The sequence below is a fragment of the Glycine max genome, chromosome 11 (assembly GCF_000004515.6).
Source record: "Glycine max cultivar Williams 82 chromosome 11, Glycine_max_v4.0, whole genome shotgun sequence".
NCBI lineage: Eukaryota > Viridiplantae > Streptophyta > Magnoliopsida > Fabales > Fabaceae > Glycine > Glycine max.
In genome coordinates, this window is record NC_038247.2 from 27,966,713 (window position 1) to 27,990,413 (window position 23,701).

At 39.7% G+C, this 23,701-nt stretch overlaps 1 non-coding gene across 1 annotated transcript; it reads left to right on the plus strand.

Moving 5' to 3' along the window:
- The first annotated feature begins 9,900 nt into the window (after positions 1-9,900).
- On the plus strand, positions 9,901-10,007 carry LOC112998432 (small nucleolar RNA R71). Its single transcript, XR_003263533.1, has one exon. It is a non-coding gene; the product is annotated as a small nucleolar RNA R71 (small nucleolar RNA).
- The last annotated feature ends 13,694 nt before the right edge of the window (positions 10,008-23,701 follow it).

A 23,701-nucleotide genomic window follows, 5' to 3' on the forward strand; every position in this document is an offset into this window, starting at 1 on the left:
GCTTAACGGCCATGAGTCATGGGCGCTTGTACCAGCAAAGAATGAAGAATGCATTCGACAAGAAGGTATGCTTGCGCAAGTTCCATGAAGGAGACCTTGTGTTAAAGAAAATGTCCCATACTGTCAAGGATAATCGAGGAAAATGGGCCCCAAACTACGAAGGGCCTTTTGTTGTGAAGAGGGCTTTTTCCGGAGGAGCCCTGGTGCTTACCAACATGGATGGCGAAGAGCTACCTTCACCCGTGAACTCTGATGTCGTCAAGCGATATTATGCTTAGAATCTGGGGCAATTAAGGATGTTGTTGCATGTTCTTTATCTTTATGTGTTTTCTGGGTTCCCCCAGGGATTCCCCGTCTACTGTATCCCTCGTTACAATCTTTTAATGAAGTGAACGTGGGTTCGAGGCTTTAGTCCTCGCGTTGGTTTTAAACCTTGCGTTAGTTTCTGATCACCTGAGCCCTTCCGCTCAGTTCATGGGATGCCCCAAGCGCTTAATTAAAATTGAACCTAAACCAACTTTCACCAAAATTTTCTGCGTTTGAAAACATTCATGCATACGCATACGCATGCATATTGTTGTGGTAAAACAGGGGCAAGATTATCTCGAGCTACCTTCTGGGATAGAGACAAAGTTAAAACAGCAGAAACCAATCGAGGTAGGACAACAACGCGGTCGAGATTTGCCACACCTCGTTCTTTCCTACTTTCAGATACTTGGGGACGGACACAAAAGGAGGCTAGGGTCACTACCATTAGGTCGTCGTCCTTAACCTAGCCCGGGACAAGCGGAAAGCGCTGCTGTAAAGCAGCCCAGTATCTTTTGAAATTATAGTAATTATTACCTTTGTTCGATGCCTAATCTATCCTGGGGAGTTTCGATCAGTACCTTACGGAGTGGCTGGCGAAGCATCAAAAGCTTTGGTCCCCTCACGCGAGCCATTCCTGTGTATAGTCGCCTCTGAAATCAATCGACCTTTTTTTTAAAAAAAAAAAAAGAAAAAAAAAGTGCAGGTTAGCTCGCCTGGGTGAGCAACCCCTGCACCAAAATATAAAAAATGAAGAAGGGGGACGTTTTTGCATTCAAAAACTTCTTTTCCCCCCATTCAAAAGCAATACCCACGGAATTTACGAGTTTGCAGCCCTAGGGTCACTATTTTTCGCATTTTTCGATTCCGTTTTGCGCTTTTATTCATCACCAACAAGAAATGGCCCCGAGGAAGCTTGCCTCAAAGAGGTCCAGGAAGGATAAAGCGGCCGAAGGAACCAGTTCTGCTCCGGAGTATTACAGCCACCGCTTTAGGAGCGTTGAACACCAGCAGTGCTTCGAGGCCATCAAGGGGTGGTCATTTCTCCGGGAGCGACGCGTCCAACTCAGGGACAAGTTCGCCGGCGGTGGGCATCACTGGTTACCCCCATGGCCAAGTTCCACCCAGACATAGTCCTCGAATTTTATGCCAATGCTTGGCCTACGGAGGAGGGCGTGCGAGATATGAGATCCTGGGTGAGGGGTCAGTGGATCCCGTTCGATGCAGATGCTATCAGCCAGTTCCTAGGATATCCTTTAGTGCTAGAAGAGGGCCAGGAGTGCGAGTATGGCCAGAGGAGGAACCGGTCCGATGGTTTTGATGAGGAGGCCATCGCCCAATTGCTGTGTATACCGGGGCAGGATTTTGCCCGGACTGCTGCAGGGAGGCGAGTGCGAATTATGCGCACCAACATGACCACCCTGACCCAGATATGGATGACGTTGCTGCTCAGCAACATCCTGCCCAGCGATCATAATTCCGACCTCCCTTTGCCGAAGTGTCAGCTGGTGTACGCCATCCTGACACGGATGAGTATTCACGTGGCTCAGTTGATCGCTGATGCCATTTATCTATTTGCAGGTATGGCGCCGACCAGGCACCCTTTGGACCCAGATAAGTCCAACAGGGCCCTGGGATTTCCTGCACTGATCACAGGACTTTGCTAGTCGTTCGGAGTCCCCATTGCACCTCCCAAGGTGATTCGGCCGCCCATCACCCGGGCTTTTATTGAGAAGTACTGCACCCAGAGACAGGCTCAGGGTGATGCTCCACAGGCCGCAGGCGCGCCACCACCACCTCATCAGGCTGGCCCGGCTGGTTCGTTTGACATGGAGCAGTATTTACGGCATTTGGTTCGCCAGCAGGCGGCCAACCACCGGGCACATGTACAGACCCATGATTGCCTTTACCAGCTGAGCCTCAGCATGCAGAGCCAGGGTGATCGAGGCCGTACCCGAATCAAATAAACATGAAAATGCAGTAACTAGGAAGTGATCCTAGGTCGTTTCCCAACGAGCAGTGACAAACCAAATGTTCATAATATACTTGCAGTAACAGTAACGATTAAGGGGGGGGGGGGGTTGGTTGTTTGGTAATTAAAGAGCAGAACAAGTAAACTGGAATACGAAACTACTAATATTAAAAACGGGTTGTTTCCTCTGATTCAGAAGCCATTCTCTTATCCTGGGTTATGGAGAATTCGTCCCTAACAGTCAACCACTTAATCCAACCCTATTTCAATTTACTAAGCGAAAATCAACTTAGGGTTTTCAATACGTGATTAGGCACCACATACACCAGTTAGCCCTTCGTCCATTAAGCATGAACGCAAGTTAGGCTCAGAGGTAATTAATCGAACACGAAGAATGCACTGATTAATGTTCACAAAATTGGGATAACTGGTGAAGGGAAAACTGCTAGGAAACCACATTACAAGCGAAACCTCAAAGAGAGTTGGGCTTCGTCCTCAAAAGGAAACAACACCAGAAAATCTAGCCTTCCATGGATTCAAACAGAAAACGCAAATGAAACATGAAGCAGAAACGTAAATGAACAGAAACATAAATGAGACAGAAACGTAAATGAGACAGAAACGTAAATGAAAGTAGAAGAAGAAGCAAGAATGAACTCGTAATTAGAAGCAGAAAACGGAAATTTGCATTAAGAACGAAAACCGTAACAAGGAAACAGAAAAACCTGAAAACCTAAAACCAAAGCTCTATTTAAAAAGAGCATAACAGAATGCCTTGCACGAATCCCAAGGCTGCTATTTAAAAAGAGTCACTCAAAGTCACTGGGCCCTATTACAATACTCTGGCCCAAAACGAAATAAACACTGAACAACATAAAATAAAATTGCGAAATTTCCTAATTAGAAATTAACTAAGGTAAGCACTGCTTTATTTGCCCTCTTCAAGTCCACAACCAAAATCCGGATTAAGCCCAATGTTTCATTAATTCCTGAAATTAGATTAAAAACATCAAATTAGCTAAATGAGCCCAAATAATAAAACTGCCTAATTAATTGACAATTAAGACCAATCAATAATTAAAATGGTGCAAAAAGGGTTTAGAAAATAGAAGAAAATGATGGCACATCAAAACCCCCCATACTTAGCCTTTTGCACTCCTGGGCAAAATGAAACAAAGAACAAAATCCAAGGATATCAAAGAGAGACAGACAAAAACATTCACATATTTCTCAATGAACATCAAGGAATGAAAGGAATGGGTAACATCTAACATAAGGAGATCCAAAAAGTCAAGACATTCATGAAAATCATCCAAGCAACCCAATCATGGCAAAATAGTTAATCAGCTCAAGAATGAAAAGTGATAAAGCCTCACAAGATATACACTCTATCTCTCAAGTGTCTAGGCTAATATTTACCCTCAAAGAACCCATGAAAGCAAACACCACATAAACTTGGCAAGATTCTAAAATTGACAATCAATCCACAAACACAAAGCACATGAGGATCAAAAGGTCTTTTGAGGTTGTAATGGGGCCAAGGACAAGGTATGGAGAAATATGGAATATGTGACTAAATCCCAAAGGAATAGAGGAGCAAAGGGGAATAAGTGCATATTAAGAAAAAAAATAAGAAAATAAAAAGAAGTAAAGATAAAAATTAAACATAAAGAGTAGAACCAAGAGTTTCATCATTCTTGTGCCATTTAAGATCTTATTCACTCAACTTTATTGCTTTTCTTTTTCTTCTTCTTTTTTTTTCTTCTTCTTTTTTTTTTTTTTTACTCTATAGCCTTTGAGAAACAACATTTCATTCAGCATGTCCAACATTTAACCAATATACAATGTACATCAAGTAAGGCCCAAAATACATCACGAAGCATAGCCAACAAAACAAGTTATCCAATGAAACAAAAAACCCCCCACACTTATTCCCAAAACAATTCCAAAGCTCCAAAATTCCTTAAAGATATGGTGATATCATGGTTTTTCATTTAAGGCTTGTAGTGAGCTTAAAAACAAGGAAAGGGAAACAAGGCTCAAAAGGGCTATCAAAGGAATTAATTCAAGGTAAGTCCATTTGGCTAGAAGCTTATAAGAACAAAATTGCCTCAATCATTTCCAAATATGCATGTGAATTAGGAAGCATCAACAAGAATCAAGCCAAGGCTATTGTGCAAGCAATCAATGGGGCATAACACACCAATTGATTATGATGATGGATGGCTCAAATTCTCACAAAGGTAAACTCATCACTTTCAAATTGAGCTTTCAAAACTATCATGACATGTAGAGGAGAATCAAGGATTTCAAGTCACAGAATGTCAAGAACTTTTATTTTCAAAACAACTACCCATTTCTTGAACATATCCTATAATTCAAAGAAAAACATGCAAAGTCATACATGCACACAAAATTGACCCAAAATATTAAACTAAAAATCCGACGAAACTAACAACATTAACAAATTAACACAACTAACAAATTAACAAAACCAACAAAACTAGCAAAACCAAAGAACACTCCCCCCCATACTTAAACAACACATTGTCCTCAATGTAGCACAATTAAAAGATTAAAAACAATTAAATCATCAAAGAGAATCGGACAAGTGTAATAAAAGCAAAGAAGGAGGTAGGAAAAGAAAAACTCCCTAAGTCATGGTGGAGGAAGAGTAGGGTGGAGTAAAGAAGTCTCTTCCACCACTACGTCCACTAAAGAAGGGTTCGTGAGGAATGGCATAAGTCAATGTCCGTTGACCTTGAAGCTCTTGTTTGTGGAGTCGCTTTTGATCTCAACTGTACCATAAGGAAAAACATTAGTAACAACAAAAGGACCAATCCATTTAGACCTCAACTTACCACTCATGAGTCCAAGCCTAGAATTATACAATAACACTTTTTGCCCAACCATGAAGTCCTTTTTAACTATCATGCTATCATGGAACTTCTTGGTCTTTTCTTTGTAGAACTTGGCATTCTCGTAGGCGTCTAGGCGGATTTCATCTAACTCACTCAGTTGCAACTTTCTTTCCTCACCAGCTTGATCCATAGAGAAGTTGCAAGTCTTCACTGCCCAGTAAGCTTTGTGCTCAATTTCCACTGGAAGATGACATGCCTTTCCAAAGACAACCCGATAAGGAGACATTCCTATGGGTGCTTTGTAGGCAGTCCAATGTGCCCAGAGAGCATCATCAAGCCTGGTACTCCAATCTTTCCTGCTTGGCTGCACAATCTTCTCTAAAATTCGCTTGATTTCCCGGTTAGAAATTTCTGCATGTCCATTGGTCTGGGGATGGTATGGTGTGGATACTGTGCACCACCTCATACTTTTTAAGCAGGGCATGCATTGTCCTATTGCAAAAATGGGTTCCTTGATCACTAACAATTGCTTTAGGTACTCCAAACCTGCAAAACATATTAGACCTGACAAAGTCTGCAACAACTTTAGCATCATTAGTTCTAGTGGGCTTGGCTTCCACCCATTTTGAAACATAGTCAACTGCAAGTAGAATGTAAACATAACCAAAAGAGACAGGAAAAGGGCCCATGAAATCTATACCCCAAACATCAAACACCTCACAGAATAGCATAGGTTGCTGAGGCATTTGTTGTCGCCATGTAAGTGTATTTCCTGCTCTTTGACACTGCTCACAAGTGCTGCAGATCTTCCACGCATCTTTAAAGATGGTGGGCCAATAAAAACCACAATAAAGCACTTTGCGAGCTGTCCTTTGAACACCTAGATGACCTCCCGGTGCGGAAGAATGACTGAACTGCAGGACTGAGTCAGTCTCATGATCTGGAATGCATCGTCTAATTACCTGATCACTGCACAATTTCCACAAGTAGGGGTCATCCCAAATAAAATGCTTAGCATCACTTTTAATTTTATCTTTTTGGGCCTTAGATGCTAAGGGAGGAAAAACAGAGGAAACTAAATAATTGACAATGTTAGCAAACCAGGGAGTAGAAAGAGAGTCAGAAATACTATACAGTATATACAAATGATCATCCGAGAAATCATCCCGAATAGGTGAAACTGCATCAGATACACGTTCGATCCGACTCAAATGATCAGCAACTAGATTTTGTGCTCCGCTCCTATCACGGATCTCCAAGTCAAACTCTTGGAGCCAGAGCATCCATCGGATCAACCTAGGCTTAGAATCAGCCTTCTTCAACAAGTACTTTAGAGCTGCATGGTCAGTATAAACAATAATGCGAGTACCAAGCAAATAAGATCGAAATTTTTCAAGAGCAAAAACAATGGCTAGAAGCTCTTTCTCAGTAGTAGTATAATTCGCTTGGGCAGCATCTAAAGTCCTAGAAGCATAATATATCACCCTGGGCAATTTATCAATTTTCTGAGCAAGGACAGCCCCCAATGCATAATTTGATGCATCACACATAAGCTCAAAAGGGGTTGTCCAATCGGGTGCCTGGATGATGGGGGTGGTAGTCAACGCTCTTTTGAGGCAATCAAAAGCCTCTTTGCATCTGTCATTAAAGTCAAACTCCACCTCCTTTTGCAACAAGTTGGACAGTGGAAGGGCTACTTTGCTAAAATCCCTTATAAAGCGCCTGTAGAATCCTGCATGACCAAGAAAAGATCGCACCTCTCGCACACAAGAGGGGTAAGGCAATTGTGAAATAACAGAAATTTTTGCAGGATCTACTTCAATACCCTTATTGGAAATAATGTGGCCTAAAACTATACCTTGCTCAACCATAAAATGACATTTTTCAAAATTTAGAACAAGGTTAGTTTCAATGCATCTATTCAAAACTTTTTCCAAACTATTCAAACAACCATCAAAAGAGGATCCATATACAGTGAAATCATCCATAAACACCTCTATGCAATTTTCTAAAAAATCACTTAAAATACTAATCATGCACCGCTGGAAGGTACCAGGGGCATTGCACAGGCCGAAAGGCATCCTCCTATAAGCAAAAGTGCCGAAGGGGCAGGTGAATGTGGTCTTTTCCTGATCCTCAGGAGCAATAGTAATTTGCATATAACCAGAAAAACCATCAAGGAAACAATAGTGGGATTTACCTGCCAGGCGTTCAAGCATCTGGTCTATGAATGGCAGGGGAAAATGGTCCTTTTTGGTAACTTGGTTCATCCTCCTATAGTCAATGCAGACTCTCCAACTGTTCTGCACCCGAGTAGGAATCAACTCCTCCTTCTCATTTCTGATCACTGTGAGGCCAGTCTTCTTCGGGACTACCTGGACGGGACTCACCCATTGGCTGTCGAAGATAGGATAAATGATTCCAGCTTGCAAAAGCTTGTTTATCTCCTTCTTCACTACATCAAGAATCACCGGGTTGAGTCTTCTCTGTGGCTGTCTTACTGGTTTAGCTCCATCCTCTAAAATTATTTAATGCATACGTGTGGATGGGCTAATACCAGGAATGTCCGCCAGGGTCCAACCTATAGCCTTCTTATGCTTCTTGAGAACTGACAACAACTTCTCCTCTTGCTCATCAGCAAGTGAGGCAGATATAATCACTGGAAAACTCTTGCTATCATCCAAGTAAGCGTATTTTAAATTTGATGGCAGAGGCTTTAACTCTGGTGTGGTCGGCTGGACAGTGGTAGAAGGAGATGGTTTCTCAGCCTTTACCTCATAAAGAAAGTCAGAGGTATGTGTACTTCCTGAAACATGGTTAGTCCTATCTGACTCTATAAAATCAATCTCGAGAGGTAAAACACCACCACCAGACATGCAATCAATATCACTCTCAGATTCACTCTCAGCATCAAATTCAGACATATGATCAAGTACAATTTCAGACTCAATGCATGAGGAGTGAGAGGCATGTAGATTAGAATAAAGATCAATCATGTATTCATCAACAACATGGTCAATTATTTCAGCACGAAATACAAAAAGATCTTCATATGGGTATTTCATAGCATCCAGAATATTAAAATGAACAGTTATGTCACCAAATTCCATAGACAGTGTGCCTGCATAAACATCTATCTTAGTTCTAGCAGTTTTCATAAAGGGTCTGCCTAGAATGATGGGAACTGATCCTTGAGAAAATCCATCTTCCATATTCAAGATATAAAAATCAACAGGGAAAATCAGTTCACCAACTCTAACTAAGACATCTTCTATGAAACCAACAGGATAGGCAACACTTCTATTAGCTAAATGAATTACCACATCAATTGACTGCAAGGGACCTAGAGATAGAGAATTAAAAATCGACAGAGGCATAACACTAACAGAGGCTCCTAAATCTAGCATGGCATTGTCAAACTTACTATTCCCTATAATATAAGGTATGCTGAATGTACCTGGATCTTTGCATCTTTCTGGAATTTGAGGAACAGATTTACCAAACAATGCGGAGACATTTCTGTCCATGCTAATTCGTTCACTTCCTTTAAGCTTCCGCTTATTAGTGCACAGCTCCTTCAAGAATTTGGCATATCTTGGAATTTGCTTTATTGCGTCCAACAGAGGTATGTTTACCTCTACTTTTCTAAACGTTTCCAAGATCTCTTTCTCTGCCTCTTCCATTTTTTTCTTGGAAACTGCTCTTGGAGGGAATGGAAGAGGGGGAATGTGCTGCTTCTGCAAATCAGAATTACCTGTGGAAGAAGATTCACCTACACAGAAATTGTTAGGTAAATTTTTGTCATCACCTTTTTCTAGAATAGAGTGAAGTTTGGCAGGTTCATTTGCAGATGAGGAAGGTGCTACTGGTTGAGGTCCTTGACACTGCTTTCCCGACCTCAATGAAATGGCACTGACATTTTTGGGATTTTGGACAGCTTAAGAAGGCAGCTTGTCAGAATTCTGGGACTGTTGTTGATTCAATTGGGTAGCCAATTGTCCCATCTGATTGGTTAAGCTCTGAATGGAGGCTCTGGTCTCTTGCTGAAACTGCATGTTCTGCATAGTCATTTGCCTCACAAGTTCTTCGAGGGAAGGTTGTGGAGGAGCCTCAACTGTTGGCTGTTTCTGGGGTTGTTGCTGTTGTTGGATTGGTGGAGGAATGTATGGTCTGCTTGGGTCAGCAGCATTTTGGAAGGAAGGAGCAGGTTGCTGTTGTTGTTGCTGAGGGCTGGACCATCTGAGATTAGGGTGATTCCTCCATCCAGGGTTGTATTTGTTGCTGGAGAGGTCATAATTGTTCTGCTATGGTTGATTTTGCTGCTGAGGTTGAGGAGGTCTATTGTAAATATTTGCAACATAAGCTTCAGGCTGCTCAATTGCTCCAGGTTGCTGCATGGAAGGGCAAAGGTCTGTATGGTGGTCAACAGAGGAGCATAAACCACAAACCCTTGCGACAGGTACAGATTTCTGATTCAAGGCCAGCTGGGTTACCAAGTTAACCAATGCATCCAGTTTGCCTTCAAGCTTCTTAGTTTCAGATGATGCAGATGGGCTTGTAGCTACCTCATGCACTCCTCTAATTACTATGGCATCATTTCTGGCGCTAAACTGTTGGGAGTTGGAAGCCATCTTCTCAATTAAATTTCTGGCTTCAGCAGGAGTCATGTCTCCAAGGGCTCCACCAATGGCAGCATCTATCATACTTCTCTCCATATTGCTGAGTCCTTCATAAAAATATTGGAGAAGAAGCTGCTCCAAAATCTGATGGTGAGGGCAACTGGCACATAGTTTCTTAAATCGCTCCCAGTACTCATACAGGCTCTCTCCACTGAGTTGTCTAATACCTGAGATATCTTTCCTGATGGCTGTGGTCCTGGAAGCAAAGAAATTTTTTTCTAAGAACACTCTCTTAAGGTCATCCCAGCTCGTGATGGACCTTGGAGCAAGGTAATACAGCCAGTCCTTTGCCACTCCCTCTAATGAATGAAGAAAAGCCTTCAGAAATATGTGATCCTCTTGGACATCTGGGGGTTTCATGGTGGAGCAGACAATGTGAAATTCTTTAAAATGTTTGTGCGGGTCTTCACCTGCAAGGCCATGAAACTTTGGAAGCAAATGAATCAGTCCAGTTTTAAGAACATATGGGACATCCTCATCAGGGTATTGGATGCACAAGCTTTCGTAGGTGAAATCAGGTGCAACCATTTCCCTTAGAGTCCTCTCACGGGGTGGAGGTTGTGCCATGTTCTCAGAATGTGCAAAATCTGAATGCTCAGAATCAGAATGCTCAAAATTATAATGCTCAAGATCAGGATGTTCAAAATCACCAATAACAGAATGCACAGATTCACCAGTTATGGAATGCTCAGAATGATCAAAAGGTATAAAATGATGCCTAACTAATCTGTGAAATGTCCTATCTATCTCAGGATCAAAGGATTGTAAGTCAGATGGATTGCCTCTAGTCATACACTACATTCAGCATGCACACAACTAGTTGCCTTGTCATGTAAATAAAGGTGCAGGTTTGAACTACAGCTACCCTCAAATGATATCCAAATGACTTGAACTTTTGTGAGCAACCTTATAAAATGATGAGAAGATAGCACAAAAAATTTCAGACAAAAATTCAAAGTCTAACTATGAAAGCTAAAATTGGTAGGTTAAGAAAAATAAGTGAATAAAACTTGAAAAATAAAAAACTTTTGACAGAATCGCTTTTTTTGGACGATGGAGACCTCAGCCGGCGTAGGAAATTTTTGCCATGGCGTAGGAAATTTTTTTCTACCCCAAATGCATATATAATAATTGCGATTCTGATAACCGGAGCAAAAGTTATGGCCGTTTGAAGTTTTGACAAACACAAAATTTGCTAGTTTTTTGGAACTTTCAAATCTGACCAAACTAAAGGCTCTAGCTATTTTTCCCACAAAATATGGATTAAAAGAAGTTACCACAAAAAAATTCAGCCAAAAATAACAACCCTAGCTACTAAAACAAAAAATCTCAAATAATTCAACATGGGTGGTCGCTAAAATCCGTCTCTAATTGATTTCTACCACTACTCTGTTTTGCCGCAAGCACAATCTTCACAGCAAAACACCCAAGACTGAAACAGGGGAAACGCTTAATGGGAAAACTGAAACAGAACACACATTAAACAAAATACCAGGACACTAAACAACACTAACACACATAATAACACAATACTAACAATTAAACATAAAACGCGAAAGGATTAAACACACAACACTAGCTAGCTATTATGAACCTTTGGACACTGCTCCCCGGCAACGGCGCCAAATTTGATTGAGGCCGTACCCGAATCAAATAAACATGAAAATGCAGTAACTAGGAAGTGATCCTAGGTCGTTTCCCAACGAGCAGTGATAAACCAAATGTTCATAATATACTTGCAGTAACGATAACGATTGGGGGGGTTTGGTTGTTTGGTAATTAAAGAGCAGAACAAGTAAACTGGAATAAGAAACTACTAATATTAAAAACGGGTTGTTTCCTTTGATTCAGAAGCCATTCTCTTATCCTGGGTTATGGAGAATTCGTCCCTAACAGTCAACCACTTAATCCAACCCTATTTCAATTTACTAAGCGAAAATCAACTTAGGGTTTTCAATACGTGATTAGGCACCACATACACCAGTTAGCCCTTCCTCCATTAAGCATGAACGCATGTTAGGCTCGGACGCAATTAATCGAACACGAAGCGTGCACTGATTAATGTTCACGAAATTGGGATAACTGGTGAAGGGAAAACTGCTAGGAAACCACATTACAAGCGAAACCTCAAAGAGAGTTGGGCTTCGTCCTCAAAAGGAAACAACACCAGAAAATCTAGCCTTCCATGGATTCAAACAGAAAACGCAAATGAAACATGAAGCAGAAACATAAATGAGACAGAAACGTAAATGAAAGTAGAAGAAGAAGCAAGAATGAACTCGCAATTAGAAGTAGAAAACGGAAATTTGCATTAAGAACGAAAACCGTAACAAGGAAACAGAAAAATGTGAAAACCTAAAACCAAAGCTCTGAATAATGAAAATAGCATAACAGAATGCCTTGCATGAATCCCAAGGCTGCTATTTAAAAAGAGTCACTCAAAGTCACTGGGCCCTATTACAATACTCTGACCCAAAACGAAATAAACACTGAACAACATAAAATAAAATTGCGAAATTTCCTAATTAGAAATTAACTAAGGTAAGCGCTGCTTTATTTGCCCTCTTCAAGTCCATAACCAAAATCCGGATTAAGCCCAATGTTTCATTAATTCCTAAAATTAGATTAAAAACATCAAATTAGCTAAATGAGCCCAAATAATAAAACTGCCTGATTAATTGACAATTAAGACCAATCAGTAATTAAAATGGTGCAAAAAGGGTTTAGAAAATAGAAGAAAATGATGGCACATCACAGGGCTTCGCTTCTTTTTCATGCCCTACTCCAGACCAGTTCAGGGCAGAGGTCGCATGGCCCGGGGATTGGCCCGAGGCCCAAGCAGGAGAGGCACCCCCAGAGGCTCCCGACGATGGAGAGGAGGCCCACGAGGACGAGGAGATGGCCGATTTGCTTGACTTCTTGGGAGGGAGTGGAGCTACATGACTGGGAGATCCCCAGATTCATGTTTTCTTTCATATTTCTTTTATCATTTTTATGTTATGTTATTTTTTGACTTGAGAGACTAATGTTTGTTTTTGTTGTTTCGATTGTCATTTGTACAGCGCATACATTTTTGTTTGGATTGTTGCGTTAGTGCTTATATCATTATTATCGATGATGTTTATTTGAAATTCTGGAACCGTGTAGAGTTTTTCGTTTAGGAACATCGTCCAAAAAATAAAACAAACAAAAATCATGATAAAAATAAAAATAAAAAAAAGAAGAAAGAAAGAGAGAGCAAGTAAGGAGAAAAAGAAGGAAAATAGAAGATAAAGAACCAACATGTTTTTGAAAGAGATGATTTCCGACTTTTGTTTGAAAGGAAAATTCGCCGATCATAGCTAGTTTTTGAAAAAAGGTGTGTACACCTGAAGGGTGAACGCTGTGAAAATTTTCCCGGGCATCCAAAATGGACTCGGATAAATGCACAAATGGATAAAAGAACATATTTTGGAAACAATGGGTTGACTAAAATAGAGGAAATGAATCCTGAGCCCTAGCATCACATGACCATAAAAATTTGACACTTGAGTGTCCACATAGGTGCATGCATGACCAGTTTTGCATAAAGTTTCCAAATCATCATTTTAGCATTTGTGCCATGGAAATAATGTGGGGCATCCCTTTTTATCCTTGAACCAAACCAAACCCTGACATGTATCATGTCTAGCCATTCTACGAGCCTTGAGCCAAAATCCTAACTCACCATAAACCTTGACCCAGGGTGAGAATGTCAATCCTTACCCTCGGAAGCAAAAAAGGGAGAAGGAAAATTTCCAATCAAAGAGAAAGCAAAAAAGAGGGGAAAGGAAATTCCCAATCAAAGAGTGGGAGAAAGCGAAAAGAAAAGAAAAGAAAGAAAATTCCCAATCAAAGAATGGGAGAAAGTAAAAAAAGAAGAAAAAGGAAGGAAAGAAAGTTCCTGATCAAAGAAGCAGAAGAAATGTGCAGAAAGGTCTTTTGACCAGACCATATCTGAACAATACAGAATTGTCACCAAATGAACAAAAGGAAGGAAAGGAAACCATGACCTAAAGTGGTCTTCTCCCTTTGATTACCAACCAAAATCCTTTGCGTCAGTGACTTGTTCTCCTCGCGTCAAACAAGAACAGAAAAGGAAGAAAGCCAGAAAAAACCCACCAAAAGAACCCATTTCCAAGGGAAGTTCTATTGATCCATGATCACGCATGTAATCTTTGATTTGATAGGAAATAATTCGCAAAGTCAAGTCGTGGCATATCTATGGTTTGGAATTAGGATGAAACACTTACCTGTGCGAGGTTGATACACTCTGATTGATTTTCTTCTATTTTTTGTTGAACCCAGTGTTTCCTCTAAATGGTCATTTAGAAACGAAATGCTAACATCCAAAATCTCATTTATGGTTATAGGGGGGTTTCATCAGTAGACTCTCCTTCCCTGGTAAACGCATTGTTTTTCACTCATAAAGGCATATGCTGCTCTAATCAGTTGGAATATTGGTCTCTTTACTAAAGCATGTTTGCATTTTAGTGGAGAAAACAACGAGACTTTTTCAAGTCTCACAAGTTATCCAAAACTATGTCGGTCTGAGCTCCTCATTTGAGGATACGTAGGAGCAAAAGCCCTGTTTTTGTCGACCACACCGCTTTTGTTACCATGACCCAAGAGCTGGAAGCCCGCGGAGACACCTTACGGTTATCCGCACCTCGTCATTCAGTGACCCCAAGTGTGATTGACGAGCAGAGGCCAATGTGGTCATTTGCGCCCTTTCCGGAGATGTCAGCATCTTCCGGTGGAGACTTTTTCAAGTCTCACAAGTTATCAAGAACTACGTAGGTCTGAGTTCCTCATTAGAGGATACGTAGGAGCAAGAGCCTCGCTTTTGTCGGCCACCCTCACAAGTTCTGTCATGCTGGCACTAGAGTCACGTGACATGCGGAGATACCCAAGTGGTTGTCCGCACTTTCAAAACTTTTTTGTTGTCTGTAAGACGAAAAGCCTGATAGCACGCAGAGACTAACGTCGTCTCTGCGCCCTTCGTCAATCGCGGCCGACAAGCCTGTTGACACGCGGAGATTTACGTCATCTTCCGCGCTCACAAGATCTGTCATACTGACATTTGAGTCACGCTGACGGGCGGAAATACCCGAGTGGTTATCCGTATAAACATTCCTTTTTGCTGTCTGTAAGACGAAAAGCCTGATAGCACACAGAGACTAACGTCGTCTTCTGCGCCCTTCGTCAATCGCGGCCGACAAGCCCGTTGACACGCGGAGATTTACGTCATCTTCCGCGCTCACAAGATCTGTCATACTGACATTTGAGTCACGCTGACGGGCGGAAATACCCGAGTGGTTATCCGTATAAACATTCTTTTTGCTATCTGTAAGACGAAAAGTCTGATAGCATGCGAAGACTGACATCGTCTTCTGCACCCTTTGTTCCCCCGGGAACAACAAGTCATTTGCACACGGAGAGGAATGAAATTAGTGTCTTATCTTTACTTCCCTTTTATCTCCAATAAAAGACAAGTAAAGAGGGGCAACTGTCATACCCTCATTTCGTCCGGGGACCTTTGCTTAGTGGCATGCAACTTGTGTTTGGTCATTTTGAGGTGCTTGGCACCCATCATTAGGCAATTTGTGAAATTTCGTGACGTGCCGGAAATCAAAAGAAAATATTGATGCACAATCCGTAAGGTTCCGTGACACACCGGAAATCAAAAGGAAGCATCGTTGCACAAATAGTGAGGTTTCGTAACATTCCGTAAGTCAAAAAAGGGGATGATTATGTAATCCGCAAGGTTTCGTAACATTACGGAAAGAAAACAAGTATCCTTACGAAATTCGTAAGTTTCCGTAACTTTACGAAAAAAGAATCACCAAAAAAAAGGCAGGGGGTGTATTTAGTAAAAATGGGGGTGCAAATAGCAACCAGGCCCACTTGGGCCCTCCAGAAGATTCCTCCAGAAGGCTGTTGCTTCTGGAGGAAGCAACCTTGCTCGCCTGGGCGAGCTGGGTTGCAAGCTTCTCCCCCAATTTTCTATAAATAGGGGGAGAAGTGAAGTAGAAAAGGGTTCAGCCCCTTAGGCACTTCTCTCTCTCTCGAAATAGCTGAGGAAAATGAGTTCCGTGAAGAAAATCCAAGCCGAGGCGCTTCCGTAACGTTTCTGTAACATTTCCATGAGTAATTACGCGAAGATTCTCGACCTTTTTTCAAGATTCGTCGTTCGTTCTTCGTTTTCTTCAGTCTTCAACGGGTAAGTACCTCAAACCAAGCTTTTCAATTCATTCTATGTACCCGTAGTGGTCCACATTTTGTTTCATGTATTTTTTATTCTCGTTTTCATTTACTTTTTATACCCCCTTTTGACGTGCTTAAGCCATTTATTTAAGTCATTTCTCGCTTAATCTAAAAATAAAATAAATTTCCACCGATCGTTTGAATTGTATCATCCGTTAATTTCGGTTAAAATGAATTTCGACCGTTCGGTCATGCCGTAACCACGTTGGAAATAAAAAAGAGAGGTAAAATAATAATATAATAATAAAAAATACCTTTTAGTAAAATAAAGCGGAAAATCAATCGGACGTTTTCTCTTTGGGATTTCTCATTCTTAATTGAATTGACTAATAACTAAAGTGAAACTAAGGCTAAAATCGACTCGCCTAGTCAAGCTCGTCCACAAAAATAGGATTTTGAAAGTTTATCATTTCTGTTTCTTACTAAGTAAAATGGATCATTTTTAAGGTCCAACGCCTTAAAATGATCACCTTTCAAGTAAAAAAGAATCACTTGATTCACGCATAAGAAAGAACTACGTAGGTCTGATTTCCTCATCCCAATTGAGGAATATGTAGGAGCAAAGGGAAACACCCTTGTCGACCACAAAAAGAGGAAAAATATAAAAAAGGTATAAAAGATATAAGAACGTAAAAGAGAACGTAAAAATCAAAGTCATGTTTGCACATTTGATTAAAGGCTGCCGTCTCTTGTGACGGACGTGTAGGGTGCTAATACCTTCACCGTGCGTAAATACAACTCCCGAGCCTTTTACTTAAAAGTTCGTAGATCGCGTCTTTTCCGGTTTTTCCGACGTTTTCCTCAAATAAACGTTGGTGGCGACTCCGCGTGTATTCCTTTCATGGAACACGCATCCCGCAATTTCCAAGTCCAAAGGAACTAAATTAACTGTAGGAGATCTATGCATACAAAACACTGACAGAAACAGCGGTTATCCAATTCAAGAAGAAAACAACTATAAGCAAAACAAGTATTCACAAGTAATAAAAGAATAACAAATAGACACTTAATGAACTGAACTAAACTTCCCAAATAGAAAGAAGTTCCTCGACAACGGCACCATAAACTTGTTCGACGGCCGGCAAGTGCACCAGATCGCGCAAGTAGTATAAAACGATAAGTGAATACCGAGTATCGAACTCTCGGGGAACTTGTTTTACTTGGTAAAGCTTTGGTTCAGTAAATAAGTGTCTTTGGACGAAAGTTTGGTGCATGGTATGGACAAATATGTAAATTAATCTATTCAAAAACTAGTTCCCTCTTGTTGGACTAAACTTATCCATAACCGCATTAAGACATAACATAACAAAAACTAGGTTATCGTACCCTGATGTCTCGTGAAAATACGATAAGCTAGCCTTGTCCTATCAAGTTCTAAGGATCAAACCATTTCCTAATGTTGAGTGACCCTAACTAAGCATGCAAGTGTGTGATCAAGGCAAAGGCACACTAGAATTAAGTACTAATAGCACAGTGAACAAATAAAACATCATTAGATAGATATGAAAGTATTTACATCAAGTACCCCATAGGAAGAACCAATTGAGAATTTAGCTCTCCATAGCAGGGAAGCTTCCTTTACAACAATGAGAAGAGAAGATGAAAGATAGAAGAAATACAAGTAGTGGGGATGTCTCCTCCACCTCTAGAAACCTCACAATCTCTCAAAATCTCATCTAAAGCTCTGTAAGATGGCTTCCTCGTCAAGCTCAGCTCTCTCTCAGTCTCTCCATGACCAAAAACTCTCAAAAAGCTCAACTCCCTTTAGAAATCGTGATTTCAGCTTAAATAGGCAATCCTGTCGGTGTACGCACGCTTAGCGGAAGATGATCTCACTTAGTGCACATAAGTGACTACTGGCTTAGCGCCAGTCACACTTGCTCAGCTTGAAGTTGAAGACGGTGCACTTAGCGAGTTGACTTTCGCTCAGCGCCTCTATACAGCTCATCCTTCTTCCAGAATTATCCATGCGCTTAGCCATCAAATGAGGCGCTTAGCGGATGGTGCACTTAGCCTGAAGATGGGTGGCTTAGCGAGTTCATGAAATCTACACTTCACCAATCTTGCCTATTTTACTTGAAATTGAAGTGGAATGATCATTAAATACGTAGAACTGGGATACAAAGTACCTATTACCTAAATTATCAGAAAGTAATTACAATACTACCAAAAACAACTATACATGGGAGGAGTTGTATACAATTTACAACAGTGTTTTACACAAAAGTTAGCCGTATTGACCGACTAACAGTATGTCAGCTTCCATAATGCAGTCGATGAAGGGATGCCGACGAGTAGTCCTCCCTGCTGGACGATGAAGTGTTGACTATGCACCGGGGGTGTGATTCTCCTTGTGGGGATGTCTGACACGAGCCTCCAACGGATCATGGTCGGCCTTTAGCTTTCTCAACTCCTTCTCATGGCATCACTCCATCTCTGCAATGCGGTTTTGGAGTTATTGAAGAGTATCTGTGTATGTCATAGTTGTTGGTGGAGGGTTGAAGCCTTCAAAATTGGTCTCACATTCGAGGCTAGACCGGATGCTAACCATGGATGAACAAGAGAGAGATGATGAGACACCATGGGGTATCTTTTACCGTGGCCCAGCGATGGGCGCCAAATGTATTGACCAAAATCCGGAGCTAGCATATGGCCAAAGTGGGCTCTTGGACTTCACATATCGGCTTTGAGAGAGATATTTGTTAAAAGGACAGAAGGAGGGACTTGCAATACAAAGGACTCCGATGCTCAAGTAAGTATATGATTTAGGAGATAAAACATGTATATGTGTAAGTGTAAGCTCGAGTGAGCGTTCGAGAGATAATAAGTGCACAGGCGTGTTTGCTTGTGTGCTGGTGTGTGTTGAGGGATCAATGGAACCTGATATTTATAGGAGTGGAGTGGAGTTACGGGTCCTTGCTTGTACGGACTGTTATAGCCTTTGCAGATAATTACTGGCTTATAAATAATAGTCAATAGCTTATAGATAATATTAAGGATAATATGTAGCTTAAAGATAAAAGCTAGTAGATAATTGAACCTTATAGATAATGTGTAGCTTATAGATAATTGAATGTCAGCCAAGAGATAAGGAGGTTCAAATATACTCAAATATTAAGAGGTTAGAGGTAACCTGTCAGTTAGGGAGCCGGCTGCTAAGGGTTGAATGTTCGTGCTCCTGTGTCAGGACTGACATGGAGGATTGACACATGTCTTGGAGTGCCACGTATGATGTCACGTGTATTTTTTGGACCCTAGACAGTACACACGCACACACATGTGTGTGCGTATACTTCGAATGCTTGTATTATGATATATTGAATATCATTGAAATAATTAAATAACAAAATTATGTTTTTTTTAATTCCTTTATTTAAAATTGATAAAATTAAATAATTATTTATGAATAAAAAAGTTAGTTGGTTGATGTAAGATTATTGAGATTATTTTATAATTATAAAAGAAAGCATGGCAACTCTATATTCTAATTAAAAGGATTGCAAGATTATTACTATTGTAAAGATAATTATTATATTAATAATATAGTAGTGTATATCTAGTTTGGATAAGATGCTTGTTATATTTGAATTTGTGATAACTTAGAACGATTTAAATCTTATAATGTTTTATCTTATGTATATCTTGAAAGAAAATAAAATATTATATGAGGTTAAAATTAGATAAATATAGATAATCGAGTAGAAAAAGATGAAAAAAGATTGTGTTTATTTATCATATATATTAGCTAAAATATATTTTGGTACATGTGTTTGTGTTTTAGTTCATAATTAATTATTAATTGACTTATAAGATGATATAATTTGGGGTATGATTTTGTGAGTTATTAGTGTGTACGGAATTAGAGTATTTATTTGGTAGTCATCTAGAATTATGTTTTGTAATTTTGTATGAATTGGTCATTATCTTCTAGGAAGTGGTCAAAATGTATATTTTATTTTGAGAATTGAATATACATAAGATACCTCCATCTACAATGAGAAAGAAGTATGAGATACCTCCATCTAGGATGGGGATAAGATATTAGATATCTCTATCTTGGATGGTAAAGAGATTATGGATACCTCATTCTAGGATGGGAGAACAATAAGATGTTATTGCATGAATATGAGCTCGTAGACCTTTTGAAGAATTTGAAATCCACACTGGTCCTATGAACCAAAGAGTTGAGTCTAGTGATTATGGGAAGTTATGTTTGTTATAATTGTTTGTTCAAGAATTGAATGGAGGGAAGTGTTGGTGTTTATTTACTGGAATGTTCTTTTGTTGTGTGAATAAATTTGTGGTTCTTTTATAAGTGTGTGTGTGTGTGTGTGTGTGTGTATTTAATTTAATTTTGCGGATACTATGGTTGGATTTTTTGGTTACCACACCAGCTAAGAATAATACTATTTGCGAACTCTTTTAAAACTTGTTTTATTCTTTGAGATTATTATCTCATTAAAAGTGTTGTTTTCAGAGTTCGAGGAAGAAGCTTTTGAGATGGGGGAGAATTAAAGACTTAGTTTATTGTTAGTTCAACTTTGTAGATGCCTATATTTGAGAATAAAATTGTTTATTTATGTAAGGACTTATTTATTTATAATATTTGAAGTATTTATGTAAGTATTTCTAAATTCTTATTTTATGGATGTTTTAAAGTATATTTTTATTATGGGTTGCTATTATAATGAAGGGCGTTACATTTACGGTATCAAAGCAGTTTGATCTTAAATCGGACTATGTTAGTGGGTTAGTCTTAAAAAAACTGATATGGGCACATAAGACTTCTTGTTAGAACTATGAGTGTGACTACTAATCTATTGGGTATTAGACTTGATCAACCCGATATCTTAGGGGAAGTGTGAAAATTCATTGGAACTAATAAATTATGAGCAATAATGAGTGAGGTGCTTGGTATAACTTTGGACTAGGCGGTCGAAATTATGCAAAAGCAAACAGAGATTATCCATCATATAGGAAATGAAGAGAGATGTTGCTAGAGCGATAGTGCCTCCAAATCCTTAATATGTGGGGTTACTCGAATTTTATAGGAACAATTTGTGAATTTTTTGTGATAACTCACATTTGATTGAAGCATAAGAATGAATTCTAATACTAGAGGAAATTTTAGTTATGATTATGTGAAGAATTTAATCTTTCCTATTTTAAAATTGTCACATGTTTTAAGTCTTAGGATAAACTTGTTACTTTTATTACTTGCCGAATAGGCCTTGTCACAACCAAACCTTCGACGGGGGTGCGAAAAGGCCAAAATTGGCCCAAAGTGTTTGTCTTCGAGGGAGAAAACGAGCGGAGTTGCCACCAACGTTTATTCAAGGGAAAAACATTAGAAAAACCAAAAATATGATGGTCTACGTATTTTGAAAATGAGGGTTCGGGAGTTGTTTACACACGGGGAAGGTATTAGCACCCCACGTGCCTGTCACAAGGGACGACAACCTTTAATCTGGTGTGCAAAACATGACTTCAAAATTATGTATTTTCCCTTTTTTATGTTTTTAATTTTTTGGGGTCGACAAGGGTGTTGCCCTTGCTCTTACGTATCCTCAGGTGCGATGAGAAAATCAGACCTACGTAGTTCTTTAAGTCTGAAATTGTGTGTTACATTGATTTTATCTTTTTTGAAAGATTTAATATAATTGCGAACAAAAGTCATTTTAAGACATTGGACCTTGAAACAATGTTTTAAACTTTTGAAAAGCGGAGATAATCGTTAAGGCATTGGACCTTGAAACGATCTTTTGATTATTTTTTTAAATAGGAGAGAGTCGTTAAGGCGTTGGACTTTGAAACAGTCTCTTACTTTTTGATGAAATGAAGAAGTTTATGAGTTGGTTTTATGTTGGCTTTTTTTTGTTTATTAACCTCCAATCCCTTAAATATAAATTGTGGCACTAACGATCAATTAAAACTTACTTTACAAAAGAAAAGCGATTACCGATGATAGGAGAAGGAGATGAATATGCACAAAACAATAAAGAGGACCCCTAGGGGTCCATGAATCATGTTCAAATTCTTAAAAGCAAACACTAACCAGACAAAGAATGAAAAACGACCAAAGAACGAACGCAGAACGACCGAAGAACAATGTAGAAATCGATTGCAGTCACGATTCGGCGGCGATTTAGCTTCTTTTTCTCTTCTTCCTTCTTCTTTTCTCTTCTTTCTCTCAATTCTGGACCTGTAGACCTTGGACCCTCCCTCTCAGCCCCTCTTCATGCCTATTTATAGCAAAACAAGGCATTTGGGGTCATCACAGCTCGCCCAGGCGAGCTGTTACTTCATTCTGAAGCAACCTTGCTCGCCCAGGCGAGCTGGTTACTTCACCATGAAGTTATTTGGTGGCCCAGGCGATCTAGGGGTCACAAAAAGTGTTAAAATGACCCTTTTGCCCTTTCGTTTGAGTATTTTCCGCATTCTTTTCCGAAACGTCGAAAAACCTTTCGGATTGCGCAGCAACTAGTGTCAAGTAGCTTAATTCGGCTAGCAAGAATCAAAATGATAGAAAATGAAGGTCGCAGACGAAATTAGGGTATGACAATTGCCCCTCTTTACATATCTTTTATTGGAAATAAAAGGGAAGTAAAGATAAGGACACTAATTTCGTTCGAGCGATCTTGCTATTCGACCAGGCAACTAGAAAAAACCAAGGAAGTGAAACCAAGGAAACATGAGGACATTGAAGTTCTTCTCTTTTTTTTTCTTTTTTCTACTTCTTTTTTAAAAAAAAAACATGGAAACAGAGGACGTCGAGTCCTACGAAGCACAAAAAAGGACATTTAATCCTATGAAAGACAAAAGATGTTGAAGTCTTCGAAAGGTAGATGAAGACATTGTCGTCTTTTGGAAGCATAAATGACTGAAGACATTGAAGTCTTTTGAAATATAAATGACGACATTGTAGTCTTTTGAAAGCGTAAATGACTGAAGACATTGAAGTCTTTTGAAATGTAAAGGCAGATGACATTGATAGTCTTGACAAAAGACATTGAAGTCTTTGAAAAGTAAAGGAGCAAATGACCTTGATTGTCTTTGCAAGATAAAAGACTATTATGGTCTTTGAAAAGTAAAGGTGGATGACATTGATAGTCTCTGCAAGACAAAAGACTCTGGTAGTGTTTGAAAAGTAAAGGAGCAGATGACCTTGATTGTTTGTGCAAGACAAAAGACTATGATAGTCTTTCAAAAGTAAAGGAGTAGATGACCTTGATTGTCTCTGCAAGACAAAAGACTCTGATAGTCTTTGAAAAGTAAAGGCGGATGACATTGATAGTCTCTGCAAGCCAAAAGACTCTGATAGAATTTGAAAAGTAAAGGAGTAGATGACCTTGATTGTCTCTACAAGACAAAAGACTATGATAGTCTTTGAAAAGTAAAGGTGGATGACATTGATAGTCTTTGCAAGATAAAAGACTCTGATAGTCTTAGAAAAGTAAAGGGGAAGATGACCTTGATAGTCTCCGCAGGACAATAGACTTTGATAGTCTTGGAAAACTAAAGAAGACTGTAATAGTCTTGAAACAATAGACTTTGATAGGCTTTGAAATTTAAAGAAGCATATGACCTTGATTGTCTCT